This window comes from Podarcis melisellensis (genome assembly GCF_964234715.1).
Source record: "Podarcis melisellensis genome assembly, chromosome: 7".
In the NCBI taxonomy this organism is placed as follows: domain Eukaryota; kingdom Metazoa; phylum Chordata; class Lepidosauria; order Squamata; family Lacertidae; genus Podarcis; species Podarcis melisellensis.
In genome coordinates, this window is record NC_138539.1 from 63594991 (window position 1) to 63611781 (window position 16791).

The 16791-nt window shown below is 44.2% G+C and overlaps 1 long non-coding RNA gene across 1 annotated transcript; it reads right to left on the minus strand.

Moving 5' to 3' along the window:
* Positions 1-801: 801 nt before the first annotated feature.
* Positions 802-2272, minus strand: LOC309374325. Its single transcript, XR_014170524.1, has 2 exons — positions 2185-2272; positions 802-1036 (listed from the first exon to the last, which is right to left on the minus strand). It is a non-coding gene; the product is annotated as an uncharacterized lncRNA (long non-coding RNA).
* Between the last annotated feature and the right edge of the window lie 14519 nt (positions 2273-16791).

Consider the following 16791-nt stretch of genomic DNA (forward strand, 5'->3'; position numbering starts at 1 on the left):
GCAAGGAGTGCCATGAGCATGTACAGAATGCATTTCCCTCTTAGTGCTATTTTTTGGTTTAAACCAGCAAATGAAAAATTAGGTGCCCTATGATAAAAGTGTCGTGGGTGCCAGCACAAAATGGCTGCCGTGGGCTGGTGGGGAAAGAGATACAGCTGCTTTGTACCAGTGAGTAGAGTCAGTGTGGTGCAGTGGTTAGAATGTCAAACTAGGAGTTGGGAGACCAGGGTTCAAATCTACACTATGGCCATGAAGTGGGTGACCTTGGGCCAGTCACTCAGCCCAACCGACCTACAACAGGGTTGTTGTGAAGACAAAATGGGGAGGAAGAGAACTGTGCATGCCACTTTGAGCTCTTGAAATAGGCACTGCTTCTGCCTATTACTGAGTCACTATAACCAATTCCTAGGATTAAGATGGGAACAGTTTTCCCAGCCGGAAAATGTGGATAGCAGGCAGACTTGAGCCTTGGCACGCCATCACTAAGCCGCACTGCCGCATTCTGCACACCAAATGACACTCAGATAATATTCTGTTCTACAGTATGCATGGCATAGTTGTTGATCCATCCATCTTCCCTGCACTCTGTCTTATACTGCAGTCTGAAATATCTGGTGCTTTTTTCTGAGGTCAGTTTCTGTATTTGCAAAAGTAAAAACCCTACTTAGAAGAAAGCAGGTGTTGTATCTCTAGAAGCTGCAACAAAGCTTTGTGTTGATTTAGGCAGGAAAGCTGCATTTAAAAAAAATAAAAGGAAAGAAGGAAGCTAAGCTTTACTAACATCAATTAATCTTCACAAGGTCACAGTTTACATAATTTTAATTAACTTCCATTGAGCGTTGATGCTCACTTTCCAAATGGAAATATGTTCATTAAAACACTTATTAAATAGATTTGCAGCAATGCTGTGAGAGAATGCTAAGCAGAGAACAGTTTGAATAATTTCTTGAAGCATTCTGGATGACTGACAGAACATTGGCGCTTCATGTTTTCGGACTCATGCTGGAGAACTTCTCACTGGATTGCGCTGCAAATACTTTCCATTTACCAAAAGGAAAGAGAGAAACAAACAGGGTTTGAAATGTATCGGGACCATCGTGTTATGTCATAAATTCAGGTGCTTGTATCAGATTGAACACAGCTTCCCTTTCCAAGTGCTATTTTCTTCTAGAAAAAGAGGTGCCAGACTCACAGTGAACAACTCCCATGTTCTCTTAGAATGACAATGGCACCTACCTGAGAGATGCTGGAACTGAGTTCTGGTGAGTTCCGGCTAAAAAAAAGCCATTTGTCATCTCTCTCTCTCTCTCTCTCTCTCTCTCTCTCTCTCTCTCTCTCTCTCTCTCTCTCCTCCCTCCAGTGGTACCTCGGGTTAAAGTACTTCGTTCTGGAGGTCCATTCTTAACCTGAAACTGTTCTTAACCTGAAGCACCACTTTAGCTAATGGGGCCTCCTGCTGCCGCCGTACTGCCAGAGCACAATTTCTGTTCTCATCCTGAAACAAAGTTTTTAACCCGAGGTACTATTTCTGGGTTAGTGGAGTCTTTAACCTGAAGCGTCTGTAACCCAAGGTACCACTGTATACCTTTTCTCAAAGGGCTTTTATAAATGTTGAGCTGACAGCATATTGAGTTTCATTAAATTTAAAAATTAAGACTGAACTGAAATAACACAGGTCCCAAGCATAAATATTGTTGATTGAAAAGTTAAAAGTCTGCAACAGAGGATCAACTGTGTAGGGGAGAGAAAGAGACCCATATGGAAGTAGCTTAGTATTTATGTTAAAATGTTATTAAAATGCTATATCCTACCCTAAGTAGAAATAAAAGTTTGGATCCTGAATCACACTTCAGGAAATAACCTCCTCATAGGTGATTCATAGGCTGCCCAATTTGGGTTACGGTTGTTTAGTTGTCATGTCCCCACCCCCTGTTCACTACTGGAAAATAAAAAAATGGTTATAGCTTTCTTTTGACAGAAGTCGATAAACTTTGCAGACACGGGAGTCCACCCAGAGTCGAAAGAACTGAAATAAAGAATTCCATAAACATTTCAGCTGAGAGCATTTGATAAACTGAGTGCCATAGCCAAGAAGACCCTTCCACTAGTCACATCTCCAAATATATAGGAAAAGGTAGGCTGGTTCCTAGGTCACAAAACATGGAGGGCTTTAAAGGTATGCACCAGCCCTTTGAACTGTGCTCAGAAATGTCCAGATTCTTCAAGGCTGGTGAGATATGTTCCTTAGGGATGCCCCCAGTTGGCAGTCTAGCAGCTGTATTCTCTGAACTCACTGAATTCTTTAGGGGCTACACATGTAACATAGCAGGTTCAGAACACTGCAGATAAATAGAATGTGCTGGTCTGAACATACTGAACAGAGCATCACTAGTTATCCTGTGTTTTCCACACACAACTCAAGGTGCTTGTTTTGATCCTTCGAAACCCTAAATGACTTGGGTCCAGCAGTGGTGGAGTGTCTCAGGGGAGCAGCGGCAATGTCACCCTCCTAAGGGATGACACCCGGGGCGAGCCACACCCACCGCACCCCCCTTCCACCACCAGTGGGGTCCAGGATACCTGAAGCACCACCTCCTTCTGTCATATAAACTCATCCAAGCTTTAGGATCTACTTCTTCAGAAGTTAAACACATGGTGCACATGTAGAAGGGTCTTTTCAGTGGTGGCGCTCTGTTTCAGGACCTCCCAACCCAAGCAGACTGTGGGACAGCAACATTACTGTCTTTTAGGTGCCTTCCAAAGCTTTAAATAAGTGATCTGCATTTCTGCTGCTTTTATCAAAACCTTGGACTGTTTGTTGTATTGATTCCAGCTGCCATGTATGTTCTTGCATGCGGATTATTTTTTAAGGTAGCTTTTTTGGGGGGGGTAAGCCACACTGGATTAATTTAAACAGAAAAAGAGGCATATAAATATGAATAATACAAACAAGCAAATAGACAGGATGCACCCTAAGGAGAGATGCTCTGTTCCAGGAAGATGAAAAAGCAGAGACATCACCTTACCAACAAAGGTCTGTATAGTAAAAGCTATGGTTTTCCCAGTAGTGATGTATGGAAGTGAGAGCTGAACCATAAAGAAGGCTGATCGCCAAAAAATTGATGCTTTTGAATTATGGTGTTGGAGGAGACTCTTGAGAGTCCCATGGACTGCAAGGAGATCAAACCTCTCCATTCTTAAGGAAATCAGCCCTGAGTGCTCCCTGGAAGGACAGATCTTGAAGCTGAGACTCCAGTACTTTGGCCACCTCATGAGAAGAGAAGACTCCCTGGAAAAGACCCTGATGTTGGGAAAGATTGAGGGCACAAGGAGAAGGGGACGACAGAGGACGAGATGGTTGGACAGAGTTCTCGAAGCTACCAGCATGAGTTTGACCAAACTGCGGGAGGCAGTGGAAGACAGGAGGGCCTGGCGTGCTCTGGTCCATGGGGTCACGAAGAGTCGGACACGACTAAACGACAACAACAACATGCATCTGAAGCAGATTCAGTACCAAGATGTTCATGAAGTGCCTACTGAAACTGAAGCTGCTGTACGATAAAGGATGAGGATTTGCATCAGAACCAGGAACCATAACCTGCAAGCCACAAAATGCACAGCAGGAGATGGTTTAGGAGAGGAGGCTCTTTGGTGTTACATTTGGCTGAAGACACCCAATTGCTCCCCACCCTCCCATATGGCCACACACAGCCCACAGCTACCTGCCTCAAATTGTGCCAGAGCTACGTATCTAAGTGCCACACGCTGGAGCAGAAGGGAATGTTCTCCATCTCCTCTGGAAAGCTACAGCATTTTTGGCTTGCCCCAGGTAAGGAGGATGCGAAGAGGGAGCCAGCAGGAGGCCTCCGAGTGGGAGTGAGCTGTTCAGAGAGTGAAATGTTAAAACCACAACTTGAAAATTGATCTTTGCAGTGCACCCTGAAAAGCAGGCAATGTTCCCATTGCCTAGCTACCCAGCTGTCGCTACACCCACATGTTTTTCTTTCAACTCACGGCCCCCCTCTCATTAAAGGGCCAACAAGAAACCCATTTTATTTGCCGCACTTTGGCAACGCACACACACACACACACAGGGAGAGAGAGGGAGCAACTCCATAGACCCCCCTTTTTACAGCATCCAGGGATGCAAAGTGCAAACCACTTCATGTAAGTGACAGAGGTATGGTCTGCATTGTCAAGAAACATCCCTGGCCTTCAGCAACACGATCTTGTGTCTCTCCCCTTGCAATCCATTTGAAGCTGGATTATAACACCAGCAAACACCCACCCCGTAAGTCAGAGCATGTAGGTTTATGCATTACATTAACTGAGACCGTGCAGCCACAGAATCCTATTTCTTTATGTAAACACAGGAAAGTATCGTTTGTGTTTCCATTTTCCACGTACATTTTTTTGCATTGTAGTAATTGTATGCAATTTTCTCCCCACCCCCAATTGTTACCAGACTGCTACCAAAGCATCTGACAACCAGTTAATTGTTGGGTGCTTATAAAGCACTGCAGAAGGGGCTTTCCGGGCACTGCCACTTGGTGGTACATGGAAAAGCTCTTTCAGCCAAGCCCTGCCTTTACCTGCCCCTCACCTGGCATGCCAAGAGTTAAGTCCATAGCAAATGCATTATGGAAAGAGTTATTTTCTGTAAAAGCACCACTGCATTTCCAAACTAAGTCAAGTTAGTGGTACAGAAAAGGTAAAGGGACCCCTGACAGTTAAGTCTAGTTGCGAATGACTCTAGCGTTGTGGCGCTCATCTCGCTTTACTGGCCGAGGGAGCCGGCGTTTGTCTGCAGACAGCTTCCGGGTCATGTGGCCAGCATGACTAAGCCGCTTCTGGCAAACCAGAGCAGCACACGGAAACGCTGTTTACCTTGCCGCTGGAGCAGTACCTATTTATCTACTTGCACTTTGATGTGGTTTCAAATAGTTAAGTTGACAGGAGCTGGGACCGAACAACTGGAGCTCACCCCATCGCGGGTTTGAACAGCCAACCTTCTGATTGGCAAGCCCTAAAATGAAGGTAAGTATGTTAGAAATGTGCTGCTTGATTAGCCTTTCCCAGCTACAGTGGTACCTCAGGTTAAGGACTTAATTCATTCCACAGGTCCATTCTTAACCTGAAACTGTTCTTAATCTGAGGTACCACTTTAGCTAATGGGGCCTCCCGCTGTCGCCGCATGATTTCTGTTTTCATCCTGAAGCAAAGTTCTTAACCCTTGGTACTATTTCTGGGTTAGCAGAGTCTGTAACGTGAAGCGTCTGTAACCTGAAGCATCTGTAACCCGAGGTACCACTGTATTGCTTCGAAAGATAATATGGCAGAATAGATAAAAGCACAGCTATGTGTTTGTGATTATACTGTGTCTGTGATTCACTGCGAACAGACTATCCATAATTTGCCAGGTTAAAAAGATGGCAACCCTTCATGAGGTCATATCTAAGTGAGCGATGGACTGGTACAATGACAATAGCCAATGTGATGAATTTTAATTCTCTATGTGTCGGAGTATTTGGATCATTCACTTATAATGACATCACTGGTGTTTCATGGGGCTGCAGCAGCTCAACTGACTTTTTAAACCCCACACTTTATCGTAATATCCTCAGACAGGTACAAAAAAAAAATCAATGGTGAGGGACCTACATCTATCACAACTTCCCAAAAAAACCCAAACCCTCTGCTAATACCAGGGCAAAGGAGGCTACTCTAATTGCCTGGCTTCCTGCAGTAGCTTACATCCACCTGAAGCCGTACGGTGACATTAAAATAGATTTTCAGCCCTTTACTCAATGCATCATCCACGGCTAAGAAAATAAATCAACCCTTCAACTGGGTGTTGTTAAGTGACAACCGAGGCGATCTCACAGAGGGGTCAGCTTCACAGAAAGTGATCGCTCCCCCTCCTCTCCATTTTAAGGATCCCTAGGGCCTGACTCACAGGAGCCAGCGTGCCAGAAATCACAGTCCAACCATTTTCTACTGAGTAGGATGCCAACATAGCACCTACAGACAGCCTTCTGTGCAAAATAAAGAAGGAAATATAAAATATTGTTGCATGCCAGCCCAGCCTCTGAGCAGTGTGAGATTCCAGTGGTTCCGGGCGCTTACCCATGGTTCGTGTTTCCTATTGGGAATGAGGCACAGCAGAGACCGTGCCACAGCAGATATATGGTTTATCCTCACCCTGCGCCCACCCTGTGGAACGCCCTTCCAGCAGATGTCAAAGCAATAAACAACTACCTGACATTCAGAAGACATCTTAAGGCAGCCCTGTTCAGGGAAGTTTTTAACGTGTGATTTTACTGTATTTTTGGTTTTTATGGAAGCTGCCCAGAGTGGCTGGGGAGGCCCAGCCAGATGGGCGGGGTATAAATAAATTATTATTATTATTATTAATAATAATAATAATAATAATAATAATAATAATAATAATAATAATTTTCACATATACACAACCCGAGCCTCTGTTGAGGGGTTCATGGCGTCAACTCCCCCAAAGGGTCTTGCTTCTCCCATAGCAACACCCCTGGTTTCAGACAGACATCAGACATTGCACTCTAACATTGCTCTCCCCCTCCAGCTTGCGACTTTCCTTCTCTGTGACATCACTCCTCCCCTCTCAACTCTAAACTGTGGCTTGATCGGTTATCTCCCAACGAGACATCCCCCTTTGATGCTTTGTTATGCTACCTCCAACCGAAGGAAAACTATACAACCTTTAGAAGACATTTGAAGTCACCCCTGTATAGGGAAGTTAATAATAATAATAATTTATTATATTTTTATATAGGTTGGAAGCTGCCCAGAGTGTCTGGGGCATAAATAATATGGATGGGGTATAAATAATAAAATATTATAACAACAACAACTATTATTGTTATTATTATTGAATAGGACATCCTTATTTTCACCAGAGAAATGTTGGAGGCTATGCTCTGTCTCTTTCCACAACAGCATACAGCTACTTATTCTTGGGTCTTTCACCCCTCCTGCTCCTTCGTACAATATCTGCAGCCTAGGGCACTCATGTGCTCAGGGCATATTGTGAGACTCTGGTTCAAATTCCGATTTCAGCCATGAAGCTTACCAGGAGACCTTGGGCCAGTTGCTATCTCTCAGCCCATCCTACCTCACAAGGCTGTTGTGATGGAGGGAAATGGGAAAAACCATGTGTACCATAGTCTCACCTCCTTGGAGGAAAGGCAGGGTTAAGAGGCAGCAAGGAAATGAAACAAAACGAAAGAAAACGCTCCATTTGTGTATCAATGGCAGTAAAAGAAAACGAGTGCTATCAACAAGAGAACACAGGGAAAGTATATTAGAAATATATTTCTCAGCTGGTACATTGAGGAATATGGAAGCAGCATTCCTACTAATCAGCTGAGATAATGCTTTGGGGACTCCAAGACATTGCGGGATTTTGAAGAAAGTGCTTTGAGTGCCTCTGGTAATACATTATGATGAATAGTTAATAACTGGGCACTTATAATAAATGGAAATACACTCTTCAGGGCAAAGTGTTCCATTGGCTGGAAAGAATTCATTGTTCTTCTTTTGCCGTTTCCCCAAACTCAGAGCTCTGTTTTACCCCCACTGAAGTATCACATGATGTACAGGAGGTGCTGTGGGGATGCGGGTTCTGTTGAGGAGCCAACCTGAAAGCAAAATCGCAGATGTAACATCTCCTTTGTTCATTAGACGAAGGGATGAAGTTGGTCTTCCATTGTCCTGTCAGATGCAACGGGCTTCATTTCCCCTTTCAACTATTTTCCCCCCCAGTGATGCTGAAGGATTTTGGCTGGGCCACTGATGTGTTTTCCAGTTCCTGGACTAAGGCTTAGATTGGAACACAATTCTCCATCAGGGCTTGCAATTCTCCAAATTTCACGATATGGTTTCTCAGCTCAGAAAATGTATCAAAACTGTATGCAGAAGTGTGGTACAATAAAGTATATTTTGGGGTAAAAGGCATATAAGAATACACAGTTGGGGATAAAATGCATTCAAAAGTGCATCTTTTGTGAAATAACAAAAACCATGTGAATTTTCATGCAGTAAATGTACAGCACACACTGTAGAACATATCCTTTTCTACTGTCCATTGTAAAACCAGCTACGCAAATGGGGGCTATCGCCTTTTCTGGGTAGTCTACCACCACAGCACGATGAAAATATCAAATTCTATCTGTCTGACATTAACCTGGAAGTAACTGCAAAGATGGCTGTGTTTTTGTCAATAGTATCTCTTAAAGTGGTGAATGGTGCTATTTAGTAGGAAGAAACTCCAATGAAAATCCTCGTCATTATATGTTTTGCATGGCTGTTTATTTGTATATATTTTAAATTTTTTATATATGGGTCTTTTTTCATGTTTTATGATGGCTTATACTTATAATGCCTAATAAAGGTTTGGCGAAGTAAGTAAGCAAAAGAAGTACAGCATGTGCGTGGATGGACAGACAGACAGGCAGATACAGTTATAGATATATTGCAGATTAAGATGGAAAAGGAATGGAATGGGACAACCATATGCAAAAACCGATACTGACTGGAAATGAGCTGGTTCTGCCATTTCTATTTTCCTTGTCCTCTCCCAAACCCCACAGCACATTGCTCCCTTAAGGAACATGAGTGGCTCCATTTTGTTGAGGATTTTTTCAAAAAAGAAAAAATAGCAATCTGTTAATAGTAAAGTGTGTCTTACTGTCTTAATTAAATGATACTTCTCAGTGTCATTCTGTGCCGGGTGAGCATATGTGGTCCATTTCTCACCGTGTTAGTCCATTGCTGCAAAACGACAAAGGAGCCATGTGCCACTTTTATAGACCAGCACATTTATTGTGGCATAAGCTGTTGTGGACTGCAACACACTTCGTAAGATGCATGAAGGGCAATTGGTGTGTGGGTGTGGGTCGGTGGTTCGGTGGGTGGGTGTGCGTGCATCTACATTACATGTATATAAAGGGGAAATGTAATAGTTGGAGTTAAATGACAGTGTAAAGGTAAAGGGACCCCTGACCATTAGGTCCAGTCATGACCGAGTCTGGGGTTGCGGCGCTCATCTCACTTTATTGGCCGAGGGAGCCAGCGTACAGCTTCTGGGTCATGTGGCCAGCTTGACTAAGCTGCTTCTGGTGAACCAGAGCAGTGCACAGAAACGCCGTTTCCCTTCCCGCTGGAGTGATACCTATTTATCTACTTGCACTTTGACCTGCTTTTGAACTGCTAGGTTGGCAAGAGCAGGGACCGAGCAATGGGAGCTCACCCCGTCGTGGGGATTCAAACTGCTGACCTTCAGATCGGCAAGTCCTAGGCTCTGTGGTTTAACCCACAGCGCCACCCGCGTCCCAATTAAAGCTTAGATGTATGCAAAGTAAGAACGGTTATCCAGGTAACCCTTGAAAAAATGTTACAGGTGTCTGTTAATGAGCCAGAGTAAGGGGCAGCAAAGATTATTTTTGTGAAAACAAGGCAAACTGAGATTCAAATGGGAAAGGAAAGAGAAACCAAAATTGGCAACTGTACACCTCGTATGAAACAAAAAATGGCTGTCCGCAACTTTGGCACCCATAGTATCTGCTTCATGGTTTTGCTTCACCCTGAAGAAAGTCCAAGATTGGAAACCGTGAGGTTGTGCGAAAGCTTCTTTTGTGCAAGTAAGCCGAGAAGATGAATTTCAGCATCATAAAGCAACTGGAGGTTCCAGTTCTAACTGAGCAACTTGGACAGCTGGAATTTCAGTTCAGGATCAGCTTGCCAGGTCAGCAGACTTTTCCAGGGCACCAAAGACTGTTCACATGTTTCCAGCAGGGCCACTGGAAGGGTATGGGATGGCAGCAGCTCCCTCCTGGCAGCCCTGCATTGTCCAGGATGGGGTAGGGTGGGGTGGCAATGAGGTTGAGAGAGGTTGACAGACTCTTAGTTCTCCTGACCTTGCCCTGCTCTGCCCCAGCAAATGCAGTGCCACTGTCACTGGGAGGTCATTGCTGCCATGCCAACCTCACTGCTGCATATTTCTCTCATTGCGCATACATAGCTTTGTAGTATTGCAACCCGGGGCACTTTAAAGATTAACCCAGAGCTGTTTTTAATAAGTTAGCAAGACGCCTTTTTTGTAAAATGGCCGCACCCGACTTCCATGACTCTTCTCCTGAAAACAAAGAGGACAAGTTCTCTGTGACTTTTCTTTAACCTGAAATGTTCAGCCTGTTAACTGATGGCAGTTAAGGGAGCAACTGAACTGGAGATCAGTTTGCCTAACCGTCCCTCCTAAGAGCTGCCTCAAGCTGCTCAGAGCCAGCCCCGAAGAAGCTGTAGTGGAGCTCTGAAGAATGACACCAAAGGGCATTGTAAATGTTCGTGAATGATGGGACGTTTATTGCCAAAGGAATTACAAGAGAATAAAGGACGCTGCTCCTAAGTATCTCGATGACAACTTGTAGCCTCTCTCACTTAGCGATCTAAGCTGCAGGTATTTGGGGGGAGGGGTGTCTCGTAATTCACTCTGGCAAATTTCTGCAAGCGCACAAAAAATTGCAACCGTTTACTGCCAATGGTTCGCTTCAAATTAACTGTTTCTCAGCACTATAGTGCCCGATCTAAAAGTTTATTTACCAACTGACAAACCCTCCAGCTATATTGAGGATATCCTTATGTGTCTCTACACACACACACACACACACACACACACACAAGCTGTTAGAGGTGGGATTATCATGGGGAACAAGCCAAAGTATAAAGAAACCAAGGACAAATTAAGGGGAAGAATATGCTGACATTTATTTCCTCTCTGACAGTTACTGCGACCTCAAATACTGTAGCTCTGGTTTTTCCTCTCCCTGGTATAGACACAGAATCAATACCGATAGCTCATCGCATGTTTTTGCTCATGGCGACAAATCACACTTTGCAACTGGGCTGCATGCAAACCCGGGCTGCACTTGTGGCAATCTGGTTGCAGATTTTGTGTAACCTTCTTGAGACCAGAGTGAAAACTTACACAAATGCAGTAGTTTTCTCTATGGCTGTGCAACACGATCCAAAGCATATTTACTCAGAACTGAGTCCTAATGCAGTCAAGGAGACTGCCTCTCTAATCAATCTCAGGGTATGAATTTGAAGGCTAGGTAGCTCTGGGTCTGCTCAATGCCTGGATTGGAGGTCTTCTTGGAACCACATGGCAGAAGAAAGGTTTGTTGTTGTTTTGGAATGCACAAATTAGGTAGAATCATAGAATCACAGAATTGTAGAGTAGGAAGTGGTATTGAGGGTCATCTCGTCCAATCCCCTGCAATGCAGGAGTCGCAGCTAAAGCATCCATGACAGATGGCCAGGCAACCTCCTCTTTAAAAACCTCTGAGGAAGGAGCGTCCACAATCTCCTGAGGGAGACTGCTCCACTGTCAAACAGTTCTTACTGCCAGGAAGTTTTTCCCGCACGTTTAGTCGGAATTTACTTTCTTGTAACTTCAGCCATTGGTTCGAGTCCTACCTTCCAGGGAACGAGAAGACAAGCTTGTTCCCTCCTGCATGCCCTACCCCTTGAGATATTTGAAGATGGCTATCCTGCTTCCTCTCAATCTTCTCTTTTCCAAGCTAAACATCTCCTTCAACCGTTGCTCATAAGGCTTGGTTTCCAGACCCTTGATAGGTAGGTTCACATCTAAATGTGAACCAAATCAATTTCCCCCCACATCTCTACTTCAACTCTGTGTTTGCACAGAAAAACCACCAAGCGTATACAAGTGAACATGCCATAATATTTGTCTGGAATGCCCCCACATTTTAAGCCAGTTAATACACTTCTCTCTCAGCATGTATATAATAATAATACTATAGAGCCATAATAATAATAATAATAATAATAATAATAATAATAATAATAATAATAATAATTATTTGTACCCGGCCCATCTGACTGGGCTTCCCCAGCCACTCTGGGCAGCTTCCAACAAAGATTAAAAATACATTAAAATGTCATACATTAAAAACTTCCCTGAACAGGGCTGCCTTCAGATGTCTTCTAAATGTCAGCTTGTTGTTTATCTCTTTGACATCTGATGGGAGGGCGTTCCACAGGGCGGGCGCCACTAGCGAAAAGCTCCTCTGCCTGGTTCCCTGTAGCTTTGCTTCTCACAGTGAGAAAACTGCCAGAAGGCCCTCGGCGCTGGACCTCAGCATGCAGACAGAACGATGGGGGTGAAGACGCTCCTTCAGGTATCCTGGGAGCCAATGTAGGTCTTTCAGGACTGGTATTATATGGTCTCAGTGGCTGCCTCCAGTCACCAGTCTAGATGCCGCATTCTGGATTAGTTGTAGTTTCCGGGTCACCTTCAAAGGTAGCCCCACGTATAACGCATTGCAGTAGTCCAAGCGGGAGATAACCAGAGCATGTACCACTCCGGCGAGACAGTCCGCGGGCAGGTAGGGTCTGTATTTGTATTTAAGGATTGAGATATTTGAGGGGTATTTTCAGGCAAGCCTGACAAAGCCAATGATAGAAGGAAGGATCACTTTAAAAACTGAAATCAAAGTGAAAACATTTCTTACAGCAAGTATATTGAGGGGCAGAGTAGCACATCTATTATTAAAGAATTCTGATTGAAGTTTTGGGGGAAATAAGTATAAAATGTGAAGAGGTACAAAGGAAATATTTATTCTCTTCCCCCAAATCCATATTTTTTTTCTCTCCCAAGATTTATTTAATTATTTATTTATTTGTCTTTGACACTTACTGAATTCAGATATTTCCGCCCTTGATTAAGCACTCTCTGTTCCCCAATTTCCTCTGGTAATCCCAGCAGCAAACTGAATGGAGTAGTTCTGAAAATAACCAACAGGGGAAATATAGAAGTGAAATCCCCCCCCCCCACGGTTAATTAAGTGTTGGGGTACTGTGCTGTGCAGATGTATTCATTTTATTGTAATTAAAAGAAAGAGAAAAGTGAAGTGCAATCAGGGTGTACAAGGCATAAATTCTTATGTGTGTGCATAGCACGTGTTTGAGTACGCTGTACCTGTAGAATTTCTGCCTGTACATTCATCACAAGGATCATCTCGTCCAACACCCTGCAATGTAGGAATTTCAGCTAAAGCATCCATGACAGATGGCCATCCAGCCTCTGCTTATAAACCTCCAAGGAAGGAGAGTCCACAACCTCCCAAGGGAGACCGTTCCACTGCTGAACAGCTCTTACTGTCAGAAAGTTTTTCTGTAATTGTTAGTCGGAATCTCCTTTCTCGTAACTTGAAGCCATCGGTTCGAGTCCTACCCTTTAGAGCAGGAGCAAGCAAGCCTGTTCTCTCTTCCATGTGACAGCCCTTGAGACATTTGAAGATGGCTATCATATCTCCTCTCAGGCTCCTCTTTTCCAAGCTAAACATACCCAGCTCCTTCAACTGTTCCTCATAAGGCTTGGTTTCCAGACCCTTGATCCCTAATTTGGCTTCCCCACCTCCCTCTTGTTCTTTACACATTGAAAAAGAAGCAAATTTCATAGGGATGTGGATACTTCGGGATACTTTGATCATCTTGGTTGCCCTCTCTGCACATGTTCCAGCTTGTCATCATCCTTCTTAAATTGTGGCACTCAGAACTGGACACAGTGTTCCAGGTGTGGTCTGACCAAGGAAGAATAGAGTGGTTCTATTACTTCCCTTGATCTGGACACTTCTGTTGATGCAGCCTAGAATAGAATTAGCTTTTTTTGCTGTTGCATTGCTGCACTGTTGCACATACAGTGAGTGGCTGGGCAGCATTCAGCTTTTCCCTGTTTATAAGCACATAGGGAGGCATGAAATGGGAGCGTCGGTATGTTTAAAGCCCAGCAAATATTCACCTTTTTCTTCCAAGCCACAGCCACAGGGCAGACTCTTGTTTTCTTTAGGTTAAATGAGCTTTGCTTAGCTATATTTATTGGAAGCCTCCAGCCCTAAACAGAAGTCAAGGGGAAGGAATGCTCACCTCTGTGTCACTCCTCTGAGGCAACCACCATTGTGCTGAAAATAAGAGGCATTGCTTTACTGCCAAGTTAATGTTCCCATTCATCAGACCTAGGAATGCTGGATTATGCGGCCGTGTTGTTTATGGCTCACAAAGATGCCATCATTCTCAAGGTGCTGTGTAAAAACAAGAGCTAGGCGCTTCTGCAGGGCAAGTAAGACAAGGGTTTTATGAATGGCAGGACAGCCGGGATTCCTGTTTTACGATTTGCAGATTACCCGACTGTAGCGAGGACCCCAGGAAGACCTACACGTGATTTCAGTCAAGGGTTCGGCACCTTCGTGCAGCGACAACATTAACTGAGCAAAGGTGAGCTCTGAGCAAAGGGTTTATTTTGTAAGAAAGAGAAATGCAGAGGTAGAAGAGCTTTTCGAAGCTTTATTTTGTACAAAGCTTGCATGGGTGCCCATCAGTTTCAAAAACAGATTGTTTTTGTTGGCGGGTAGACCGATCAATCTGCTCTACTCCACCAGGGTCATGAGTGGGGGTCCTTTAGCCAAACCCCAGAACAGAAAAAATAAAGGGAGGGCTGGACATAATTATTTTTCCACCTGTGATGCATATACAAGAAAAATATGACACTGAAATGGGGTGGATTTTTCTATAATGATTCGTGAAGTTGACTCTAGGTTCCTGCTGGCTCCTGCTTTTGCAGCTTTCCTCCAAAATCCACATGTACCTTCATTTTAGCAAAATGCGCTCCACATGCTTACAAGGTACAACCAGATCTGAGAAGAGTGTAGAAAACATGATTACGCTCTGCTTCACTCAGGCAGCCTTTAGGTTCAGCTGGGAGGTACAACCAAACCAGTGCTTCTTAACCAGTGGTACCAAGCATGACAGCACAGCTCACATTGTTGGGCACTTGCCTAAGTCCATGCCCTCATTATGAGGCCAGCTACCAACCTCTGGGGCCTTCTGGTTCTCCTCCACGTTGCACGGTGTGCATGAGGTGAGCATGTCACATGGTGCCAGCCTCCTCAATCATGAGGGCAAGCCAGCACACCCTGGCTGACATTATCCAAATGAAAACACCACCACTTCCTTAAGCGCTTTCAAACATCCGCCACACTTTCCTATGAAAGAGCTCATCTCCTACGAAAAAGAAAAGATTTTAATCCGAAAGGTAGCCTGAAAAAGCAGTATCTTCCATAGGGAGTACTAAATATAAATAAAAGCGTCTCCTCCAGCACCATAATTCAAAAGCATCAATTCTTTGATGATCAGCCTTCTTTATGGTCCAGCTCTCACTTCCATACATCACTCCATAGCTTTAACTATACGGACCTTTGTCAGCAAGGTGATATCTCTGCTTTTTAAGATGCTGTCTAGGTCTGTGGGTTATACATTCCTTTAAATAAAACCCAAGTGTTTTCCTAGTTTTAAAAGGCTTTTTGGTGACCATAACGTAGAGGAGACAAGATTGTGCACTGCAAATATATAAAAGACGTTAAATACCGAAGGTTTTCTGAAACAGAAAGCACTGGAACCAGATCCCCACTGGTAAGCAACCATTGTTGCTGGTGGAACATTTCAACATGGTGGAGAGGCTGCCCAAGGCTCCATGGCCTATTCCCTCCAAAGAGCTTCCTGACAATAGATCCTATTGTCACCTGTGATATATTGATTGCATTTAGATCTCGTCTTTCTTCAAGGGTTCAAGGTAGCCCCCTGCCCCCCCCAAATTTGTCCTCACAATTCTGTGGGGTGAGGATGGTTAGGCTAAGAGATTGTGACGGGCCCAGGTCTCCCAGAAAAGCTTCGTGGTTGAGTTGGCTTTTGAACCCTTGTCTCCTCTGTGCTGGAAGAGACTCTTGAGAGTCCCATGGACTACAAGAAGATCAAACCTATCCATTCTTAAGGAAAGCAGCCCTGAGTGCTCACTGGAAGGACAGATCCTGAAGCTGAGGCTCCAATACTTTGGCCACCTCATGAGAAGAGAAGACTCCCTGGAAAAGACCCTGATGTTGGGAAAGATTGAGGGCACAAGGAGAAGGGGACGACAGAGGACAAGATGGTTGGACAGTGTTCTCAAAGCTACAAACATGAGTCTGACCAAACTGTGGGAGGCAGTGGAAGACAGGAGTGCCTGGCGTGCTCTGGTCCATGGGGTCACGAAGAGTCGGACACGACTACATGACTAGACAACAACAACTCCTAGGTGCTTGTCCAAAATTCTACACAGCATCTGAATGCTGATTCACACCTCAGTTTTTCTCTGGATGCTTGGCAACTGTTCCCTCTTAAGTTCCCTCTTAAGTTAATGTTCCCTCTTAAGTGACCATCTCTGGTTCACTAACCGCCAGTCAGTGACAGAAATCAATGCACTGCACATTATTAGATTAGTGAACACATGAAAGTCTTTTTTATCATCTGAATATTTGCCTTTTTTAAACACACGTACACACGTCCAACTGTGTAAATCAACTGTGTCAAGCATCTCTTTTTCCATTGCAGAATACTAAAGGTAAGCTTTTCAAAAGCCCGGGAATCCGATGAGGAACGGCAGTGTTTCTTAAACAAAATTTACAAATGCCCTATCTCTGCTTTGACGGTGTTCTTCAGCCAGGCTCAGGACTGCAGCAGCGAGAACAAAAAGCTCCCTTGCAGAAAATAAAATGCAACACACCAGAGGAAATGGGAGCAGCAGCTAAACTTTAAAAAAAGAGAAAAGTGCAAAATACATAGGGGACCCCGTTGCCATAGTAACCGGCATTACAGCTTGCTCCTGGTAATTAATGGAGGGGGTTTGCTATTACAGTAGTCTTGAAA